Source organism: Pezoporus wallicus, unplaced genomic scaffold (genome assembly GCF_028554395.1).
Source record: "Pezoporus wallicus isolate ANWC-B61680 ecotype Strahan unplaced genomic scaffold, APGP_CSIRO_Pwel_v1 contig_4322, whole genome shotgun sequence".
NCBI lineage: Eukaryota > Metazoa > Chordata > Aves > Psittaciformes > Psittacidae > Pezoporus > Pezoporus wallicus.
In genome coordinates this window covers 1,716,764-1,727,244 of record NW_026637224.1, presented here as the reverse complement: position 1 = coordinate 1,727,244, position 10,481 = coordinate 1,716,764, and the positions used below count along the sequence as shown (strand labels likewise).

The 10,481-nt window shown below is 35.9% G+C and overlaps 1 protein-coding gene across 10 annotated transcripts in view; it reads left to right on the top strand.

Moving 5' to 3' along the window:
• The window catches only part of MEF2C (myocyte enhancer factor 2C), a 123,114-nt gene continuing 112,633 nt past the window's right edge, over positions 1 to 10,481 (top strand). For all 10 annotated transcript variants that reach the window (XM_057404307.1, XM_057404303.1, XM_057404300.1 and 7 more), the window contains exon 1: positions 1 to 508. The gene's annotated coding sequence lies outside the window, so the exon portion shown is untranslated. The remainder of the gene's footprint in view (positions 509 to 10,481) is intronic.

Sequence of the window (10,481 nt, the reverse complement as noted above, 5' to 3'; positions counted from 1 at the left end):
CTCGGGAGGAGAGAGTCATTCGTTTGGGATTGTGGGAGAGAGAGAGAATGAAATAAGAGACGCGGACAAGAAGAAGAAAAGGGAGGAAGAGGGAGCGAAGCAGAGAAGGACACCTCGTCAGGCGTGTAGTCTGAAAGCTCGCCTCCCCCCTCCCCTCTGCGATGTTACAAAGGCTGTGAGCAGCTCGCTTTTTCCCATTCGCCTGCTGTTACTTCCTTCCTGGACGCTTTCAGGACGAGTCCGGTTACTTTTAATCCGACCAGCAACAGCTCAGCCACTTTCTCCTCCTCCACGCTGCACACACGCACACACACACACACCCCAGACGTCTTCTGGCTGCTTATTGGATTGACTTTGACGGTTGTGTGTGTGATTCAAGGAGGCTGCATATTGAACGAGGTGGTGAATATTTAAGGCTGGAAGAAGTAAAGGGATTTTTTCTTTTTCCTATGAAAGGAAAATATCTCAAGGACTAGTCTGATCATCCAAACAGCTGAATGTTTATAATGTAAGTACTCCTGAAATTCAGTATTGAGTAAAACATAGAGGGCATCATACAAAAGCCCTATATACATTTCCTGTTGCATTTGAAGAATTTATCAGTCGTATGTAGACTGGGATTTAGGTGGCTTGCAGACTTCTTAAAAGTGTGTGATTGTGCAATTGCTTTAACTTTTTAGACAAGTAACATAGTTAAATCACTGTCTAGTATATTACTACTGACTTGTCTCTGTCAGTGTCTTAAGTGTTTAAACTTTGATAAAGTTAGTTTGCATAAATTGTGTGCTTGATATTGTGAAGTGTTCCATGCTTATTTGATTTGAATAGCTCACCAAATGCTATGACCTTGTAGTGCTTGCACCCTGATTTATCAGGCTAAGAAAACTATCCACCTTGGGTGAAATGCTCTTAAACTTCATCGTGTGATAGGCTCTTTTAGCTCTTGAGTCTTAAGTAGTGCATGCTTGGAACTGTTTAACTTTGTTCATCTTTCATCTGAATACTTGTGTTAGAGAGGGAAAGACCCCTTCCACTGATGTGGGAACTTCAGTCATGGGCTGCAAACCTCTTTCAGAATAGTATGCTTTGGTCTTTACGTGACTAATCTTTAAATTTTTTAACACAAGGGAACAGAGCTAATCAAGCCTTACAAAACTGGCTGTTTAGTTGCAGTGCAGTTACTTACAGGCTAAGGTAAAGTTTAGTGTGAATGACAGACTTAACAAGACTATTGGTGCATTATGTAACTGTAATACTTAGCCTTTCCCATAAAACTTGGTGTGACTTTCTGTCAGCCTGAAAAACCAAGTATAAAGACAAGCTAGTAAGTCTCTTTCATACAATAATAATAATAATAATGAAAAAAAAAACCAGCACACTGCAAAACTAAACTTACTGAATCATTGTGGGAACCTAAGCATTGTCTTTCATAGAAGAGTTATATTTTCTGTATTGTACACAGTAATTATTACTGGCAAATAGCTGTATCCTGAAATTAAATAATGTAATAATGTAATACACAACTTAAGATTTAAGAGAATTAAGCTGAGAAACATACTTTGCCAGTATTTTAGTGGTGATCAGAAAATAATTGTCTTGACAAAATACATTTCCTAGCACATACCTGATGATCAGCTTAGTGACAAATGTCCTAGTTCCATACCTTTACTTTAAAATAACTATGAGATGAATGATAAACCAATTATATTATATGCAAATATGACTAGATTTATTTTATTGACACTTTCCTGGGTACTGTGGTTGAAGAATAAAGATGTTTATATGGAGTATAATAACTCTAATCCCTAGAGGCTTGGCAGGGCATGGAAATACAACCACCTGTGAACCATTTCTAACCTCTCTATTTCATACATACCACTTTCCAGTTTAAACACTTGGGCAAGTGACCACTTTGGAGATTTGTTATTTTGTGAACTGTTTCTATTACATGATTTTAGGTATCTATCATGAAGTCAAAAAAAACCACAAGACTTTCTTACTCCATCTCTAAATACCTGTTATATTATTATTTCTATATTAGTGAATACATAATTCATATTGAGCCTGACCCTAAAGTCTCTGCTTACAGTTAAGTCCCTTTGGAAGTAATTGAAAAATTCTTGGAAGAACTTTAGAGAATGGCCCTTAATTCAGGGTGACTATGTTCCTCATAGTACACATCTTTTTATTTTAAATTTTGCTGTTTATATGTATTTTCACTAATATGCCCTATGTAGCTAGTGTGAAGAGATAGTTCTGGGACCTGAACATAAAAAGCTTCTTTCATGCAAACAGTATATACACAGTCAGTCCCACTGACAAGGCTGAGACTTGTGTGAAAATTAAAAGTCACAGGAATAACAATTTGCAGGATCAGGCCCCATGGAAACCTAAACCCTCTTGCCTGTCCCATAGCTCTCTTAGGACAGAGATGTAAGAATGTCACTTTCAATGTCCTATAAATGCATGCAGGAATCAAATATGTCTGTATTCTCTTTAAGATTACTTGACCAAGAAAAAGGAAAATCAGGTTTAAGAGCCTTGAAGAAATTGATAGTGAGTGATGAACAGTGTGTGAGATTAAAGTCTTTCAGAGTTAGTTCCTGAGCTGCTAGTTTGAAGCGTCATAAGAAAATTCATACAAATACTTTCTTACTGTGAATTTTCTTCCAATATAGGATCAGAAAATTTTTCTTACTTTTTTGATAAACACTCTTTATCAGTGTACCTGCAACATGTATATTGGAAAACAGAGCGATGCCTCTCTTAAATGGTTCTGTTTTTTTTAAACATCTAAAATATTCTAGGCAAGAGAAACAAACCTTTTACCAAAAGTTTACATCTAAAAGATCTTGGTAGCTCAGTATTTAGTAGATAAAGATAACTACATGGACACTTAGGAACTGAGCAGGACTTGTGAATAGAATGCTTTTGCCAACTTAATTCCTTTTAATCTTTTATTTTAAAGGTTAATTTATTGTTCACCGGAATAGTTCAGTTCATCTTCAGAGACAGCGAAGGATATTTCTACATCACATTGAGCAAGAAGTTATTAATTGCTATTAGGTGCTTGAAAGAATAATCATTTGAGGTTTCATATATGTAGACTTTTTTTTTTTTTACCTGTTGGACATCATCACTTTAAATTACGTGATGATTTATCCTAAAAATCATAGTGAAGTTTAGTGGTATTCTTTTCAAAACACTGATTATGCAGAAGAACGTAAATAAGGTGTTACACATTTTCAGGGAGTTTGTAGTCTCTTCTTCATGGTTTTGAAGAGTAACCAAAGCAGCTCTATTTGTGATGTATTTTAAGATTTTAAATTTTGCTGCATGATACCAGCATAGAGATTTTGCTACATCCTCATGAAAGCTCTATAGCTACCTAGGTATGATATACAGAAAAATTATGTATGCAATTCCGAACAGCTAGAAGACTTCAAGCTTAAGAGTAGGGGTAGTATTCTGGTATTTGGAAAGGATGACAATATAGTTTTAGCATCTTATTTCAGAAACAAAATGGATTTAGAAGAACTGGTCAGTAAACAAAACTGATGGTGCCAGTGAGAAACTGAAAAAATTAATTTCTTAATTTTCTATTTTTAAAACGAATTACTTGGGTCTCCTGACCAGCTTTAAGGTAATTTTCTCAGAACTGGTGATCAACAGTTGCATGTGGACAGGTGATTAAAAGCAAGTGTCTTCAGTTCTCTACTTTAATCTCACTGTTTCATTGACTGCAGTGAAGCAGAGCTTGTCTCTTCACTAGGATCTGTCATCTTTAGGAAATCAGACCAGCTTATAGAGGCAATTCACAAAACCAACAGTGACAACAAAGTCTTATGTGCCTTACAAAAGAAGGATTAGGCAGTTCACATGTCATTTTGATTGGGCAGAGATAAAAGCTGATTGCTGCAGCATGGCTAGGCACACTTCAATTTCAATTGATTGTTTTATAAGACAACTATAACTCTGTTGCTTAGTCATTGTTAGTCACAATTTGAAAGAAGGAAAACTCAATTTTGACATTACTGGTTTTGTATGACTTTATAGTAAAGGCAGAACCACTTGTAGCATTGTTATACAGATTTTTTTAGTGCTGCTTAATACAGTGTTTTGGAGAAATGTGTTTAAAATGTAGTAGGTGATTGCCCTGGACTTAACCAAAAACAAACCAAAAAAACCCCACCAAAAAACAAACAAAAACCCCCGAACAAACAAAAAAAATTGCCTAGGTGATACCCTGTAATAGCAATTAGAAGTTCTTTAAAGTGCCTAGGACTGTATTAAATTTGCTGCACTTGCCCTATTAAGAGCTTACATGCAGAGGAAAGTGGATAAAACTTGTCAGGGCTTTGCAGATTTGTAAGAAAGTTTAATACTGAAGAACAAGTAAGTCACCTTAGTTTGTCCCTAGTCTGTTATTTTTGAATGCGTAACATGAAGTAAAACTATACTTGCATATGCGTACATGTTAGTCTGGTTTGAAAAGAGTTAGGAAATTAAATGTTGTCCCTATATTATTAAAAATGTCATTTGTCAGTGAGAATAGAGAGTTTAAGATATCCGCATAATTTACTTAAAATGTGCAGCCTTTAATATTTGTAAGTAATGAAACTTGCAAGCTGATAACTTCTATGCTAATTTCTTACCATTTTTCAAATGAGTTCTTTTTTTTACCCAACTGATGCCTCCTAGTGTTTCACATAATAAAAGACTAATGAGTCAACCATAAATGTAAACATTGTTTTTTTTCATTGTCTTCATCTTCTGTGATACATAAAATTACTATTTATGTATTTAATTTTGTGTGTGTTATTATGATCAGACAGGAAACTCCTGTAAATTCAGGTGTTTCCTCTTAATGGACTGCAAACACATTTAGATTTTCTTTCATTCTAGCTTTGCCTAGCTGTTATTTTGAAAAGTTTTTTATATGTAAAGCACATTTTCTTTTTCTCCTTTTGTTTCCTATGTGCATTGCACTAGCCTCTCAGCAGGGTATTATGATGTTCAAATGGGAATTTTAAAATTTTTTGTAGGATAATGTTTCAAATGGAAGCCCTGGAAAACAGGCAATAAATGCAATTATAGAAATGTTTGAAATATCCTGAAGTACTCGTGGCCAAGTAAGATGAAAAGACTAGTCTGAGACACACTCGCTCACTAACAGTCCTTAAAGAATAACAGTCCTTAAAGAATTGTGAAGTTATCACATTTTGTAGTCATCCTTGGTTATTTTACTGCTACATAAGCAAGAAAACTGTACCAGGGCAGTCCTCCAAAAACATGCACCTTGCACGTTTGATTGTAGAAATGGATGATAAGTACTTTTGAAAAGGAACTCCTATACGTAAAATACTGAAACTGGTCTTGGAGTGATAAGGGCTGAAATATAGTGTCCTTTTCTTACAGGTTCAGTCTGGCCATGTAACTTCTGGATACCTGAAAAAACGTTATATTAGATTTGTTTCATACAAGAGTAGAATATTTTATTTCTTTTGATGGGAGAGTGTAATTTTCAGAAAGTTAGCTAGCATTGGTGTGGCAAAATGCACCTTCTGGGCTCCAGCTATATATTTGAACTGTCTAATACAGTCTTACAATAATAAAGCAGCAGCCAAGGCTGAGTGCACTTTTGCACATTTTAATGTCACACAGTTTTATGTAAACTATGAGATCAATTTAATGATGACATTGGAAATACAGCCTGTTATTCTAAGACTTTTAAGAAAAGCCATAAAATTCCTAGACACCTGTTCTACTAATGAAGTTTTAAAGGGAAATTAAATGATTTCACAATTAAAAATTTTAAGTTTACCAATTAATATGGGTAACAAAAATGGTGTCTTCTTCTCAGTGCACATATGGTAAACTTAGGTGCCTGCTTACAGATAAAATAATTGTTTCCCGCAGAACAGAGAGAGATGCATCTATACTTGCAGATCCCAGTCATGGGAATTAGTGTTTGGTCTTAGGATCTATAAAAAATGCAATTTTTAGGACTGTGTTCTGACATCAACATTTTTATCTCTGCAAAGAGACCTTTCTGAGATACACCATTTATTTAAGCCACTAAACATTGAGTAATAGCCTAGCCTTTAAGTTTCCTTGCATCTTGGAAGTATTTCAAAGTATGCAAATGTCACCCGTTATTCAGACAGGAAAGACAACATGCAGAAGTGATAGAATTTTCTCATATATTACATTGCTTCTTCCCTCGCAAAGAGAAAGTAAATTTGCAAGAGAAACAGAGGGAAGCATGGAGGAAAATAATTTTTGCGGCAGTTCAAGTGTGGGACTGTTACTCTGAAATACAGTCAAACGTAACTCCTCTAAGCATTCCCCCCCCCCCTTCCATTTTTTTACCAACTAAATACAATTTGATTGCAGAAATACGTCCTAGGAAATTCCAGAAGTACTTATTTAAACCCAGGTCTAGATGAATTATCTGATAATTATTTTTGCATTGTATGGGATAACCTCTTACATGAGACGGGTTCAGTAGTCATACCAGTGAAGTCTGTAGCCTAGGCCCAGGCTGTAATTCCCTGAGCAAGTGACTTTGCTGTCGCCTGCCTCAGCAGGGGCCATGTACTTATCTCTGCCTTCTGCCACCTTCCCTGACACCGAAGAGCAGCAGGAGCTGGAGCGGAGAGAGCTTCAGAGATCTTGGGCAGTACAGCAGTCCTGCAAAGTCAGTATCTGCGGTTTTCTTTTAAGTTAACCATGCGGCAGCCCATAGATTAGAGATGGAGTGGAACAGATGGCATAAAGCTCTTCTGCCTCCTTTTCCCAGGTTATATAGCACTGCTGATGCAAAACTTAGAACCCAACTCCTATTTCTTTGACTGTATAATTAAGTGAAGTTTATGAAGAAAATGATTATTAACCCAATGCCAGTGCAGGCATTCACTTTAGGCATAATTTCTATTGCTGGTCCTATAATCCTAAAAGATGTACAGTTAAGTAAATTGAAGTAGAAATAACATTGTTTATGTTTGCTTTTATAGATACAGGACGCATGCCAGTTGTGAAACCCATGCTCAGTTAAATTTCAGTGTTTACTTTTAAGTAGTCAATAACTGTTAGCAAAGTATGTACAAAGGACAAGGAGGGAGGATTGTGAAATTGTTTATGAAACAGATCTGCAAAAGTAAACATAATGCAGAACATTGTCCACGTGAAACATTACTTTTAGTAATAAATAAATTATTCTAAAATCATTATAGAAATTAAAATGTTCCCGAATGTATCCACCAGTGTAAGAAACTAGACTACAGCGCCATTCATTTAAAATTTCCACGTAGACTTCTCAGCGGAGATCATTTTAAATCATTTCATTGGAACTGGGTGGAAAAGCTGTACCCAAATATGGGGGGTGTTACGAAGAAACAGCAGAGCAGCAAGGTTCTGTGACCATTCTGTAGCACTGACCCATGCCCCTCCTTCAGCCTTTCATTTTAGCTTCAGGCATGTGCTGACAGGAGCCCCCCTCTAACTGCAGAAACCCTTGGGAATGCTGGGTCAGTCTTTAAAAAAAAAAAGCTAGTGCAGTTTGAGGACACTCTGCAAAAACAGGAGGAGACAGTATGTTCTCTACACTTGTCCTCAGGCCTGCTCTCTCTCTGTCCATCTGTGTCCTGATTGTTGCTTCTGCCTGTACTGAATAGAAGTGGGAGAAACAGCAAAAAGGAGGAAGGCTTTTAGGGAGGTTAGGAAGAATGTGGCTACAGACTGTTTGGTAAGATGGTGTTTAAATAGAGGAGAGTGGACAAGACGTCATTGTCAAACCTTCATCTTACAGAGTTTTTTCAAACACATTTCCTGTTGAAGTGTATAGAATTAGCCCTGCTATGAATAGCCTGTAATTGTTGCAGATGTAGGGAAATGATCTTAAAAAAATAATAACAGTGATTTTCTAATTGGGCTCTGTGCCCTTAAAGAACTGATATTTGAAGCAGTATTTGATGAGAACCAGTTTTGCCCACAGAATACTGGAGAAATGGTCAGGTTTTCCTTTATTTTGCTTACCTATGTAAGATGCAGACAAGGAATTGATACAGCAGAAGAATGAGACAAAAATTCCAATTTATTACCTTCCTGCAGTATTTGAAAGAAGTGTGAAACTACCTACTTATCAAACTTACACAACACAATTTTTAGGTCAGAACACAGAGCCAGGGAATGGCATCCTTATAGTGGCATTCAGAATGTACAACTTTGTCCAAAACACACAGACACAAATTTTAGAGATCAGAAATCTGACCATAAATGATAGTAAGAGCCTGTTGTCTGGTACAGTTATTTAAAACTGAAAAGGATGAAGCAAAAGTGCATTAACGTTTTTTGGAACACACATTAAAAGAAAATACAACCCAGGCTTGCTGGATTACAAGTACTGTTGTTTGTTTGATGTGTTCTTAACTGGAAGTAATTTAAAATTACATTTTAAAATGTGTAGTAACTGGAAAATAATATTCCATTTTTTTCTTAAAAGGAACATGAAGGAATGATTGGCAAGCTGCCAAATTAAAGCAGAACTGCCCGTAATTACATTTGCAGAAACTGAGAATGCCTACCTGTATCCTTGGTAGGTAGAAATCTGTGTATCTTCACTGGGATAACAGTGGGATCTGGCGTTTCTGTTTTATTGTTGATGCTGCAATAAAAAATACTATGCATATGACATAAATGGAAGAATATTATTCTATATTTCCTACAATATTCTTGGCATACAAGTTTAAAATTGGACTAATATTTTATTGTTTTTTTCCAGAACTCTATATTGACTAAGCAATATGAGAATCTATCATCAGTACAAGTTCCAGTACTTAAATCTGTATCCAGAACATTATATTTAGTTCAGTTATGCTTCCAGTAGATATTGTCACAAACTCAGTATGACATTCCTAGTGATCAGCAGAATAGTCATACTGAAGGCATCCTTACTGAGTAGTATCTTTTCTGGAATTTAATGTTTTTATAGAACTCTATCAGGGATAAGATAACGGTTGGTATTGATAGGCATAATGCAAATCCTTGTGAAAGATACAAAGAAAGCAATAGAAGAAGTGATTTTTTTTTTTTTTTTTGGTGATGTTTTAATGCTATTAGGATTTTTTTTCCCTGCTTCTAATCCTGCAGAAAAATCTTTACTTGAGAGCACAAGAGCACAAGGATTTCTCAATGGCAGGAGGGTGTGTTCTTTATTTAACCTTTTTATTCTTTTTGTTTTTTTTTTTTACAACAACTATTTGAGATAATATCTGATGCAGCAAAGAGGCATAATAGAAAGATATTCTGATCTGTTTTGAAGACCAGTACTTGTCATGTATCTGGACAAGTAATTTTCTGGTGCTGCCTTCTGTGAAAAGTCGCTAATGCCGTCCGTAAAGCAGTAGCAATACATTCTACCACATATTTCTGTATAAGATTAAAGGCAAACTTGTTGTGAGACCACTACTTGACTTCCCCCGACAGGACATGGAATAACACTTCTACGGATTTCTGATAAAAAGTAATTTTGAGGATGGTCAGGAAGAAAGTATTTGTTCTCTCACTCTACTGTTTTCCAGATGTGATCAGAAAGAGGAAGCTGTTCCACTAATGGATCAGAAGATTGCTCTGTGAATTTAAACATCATCCTAAAAACACAGCTTCCATGTTTGATAGTTGTAAGTTCAAAATACAATGTAGATATATCCAGAAGGCCTCTTTAAAATCATAAGGAATCTATAGACCTAGTTTGATGAGATTCTACAGCCAATACTTCAAAAAAAAAAAAAAAAGGATCATCAGCATTCTATTTTCATATGTTGGTCTAAATGCTGACTTTAAATGCAGAATGGTTAAATAAATACCCACTCTCATGTGTGTTGATGGAGCACATTTCGATCTGAAATAGGTATCTAAGGTTAAAATACAGGTTTTCAGTTGAGGAAGTGAACCTACAGCTCATGCAGTTCTCAGATGTGTTCCAAATGTTAAACAAGTTTCTTGAATATAATAATCTCCAGTGCCACAGGCAACCCATCACTGATGATTTCCAAGAAGACCAGGGAGTGGAATCCTTCAATATGAATTCCAAAACTTTAAAATAAAGGGGGAATTTTAAAACTACATTGTATATCTTTAGCATACAATTCACCAGTCATCACTGAAAAGATGCATTAGTGGCAGCAGATGCAAGATAAAAAAGTCTGCAGATGAAGTGCAGAAGCTGCACAACAGTCTGATGCATACAATACAAGAAAGAGATGCAGAACCTCAAAGTATAATTTTAAATGCAGCTGCAAACTATTTCCTTTTTATTGGTGCATGTCTGTTATGCAGTGTCTCAGTTCTCCAAGGGCAAAAATTGGCGACTTTACTGAGATGCTGTAAAATCTAAAATCTATTCAGCGTGCCAGGATGTAACCACATAATTAGAAATGACTTAGGACAACATGAAAAAGGGAAATTTAGCTTTTGCGTCA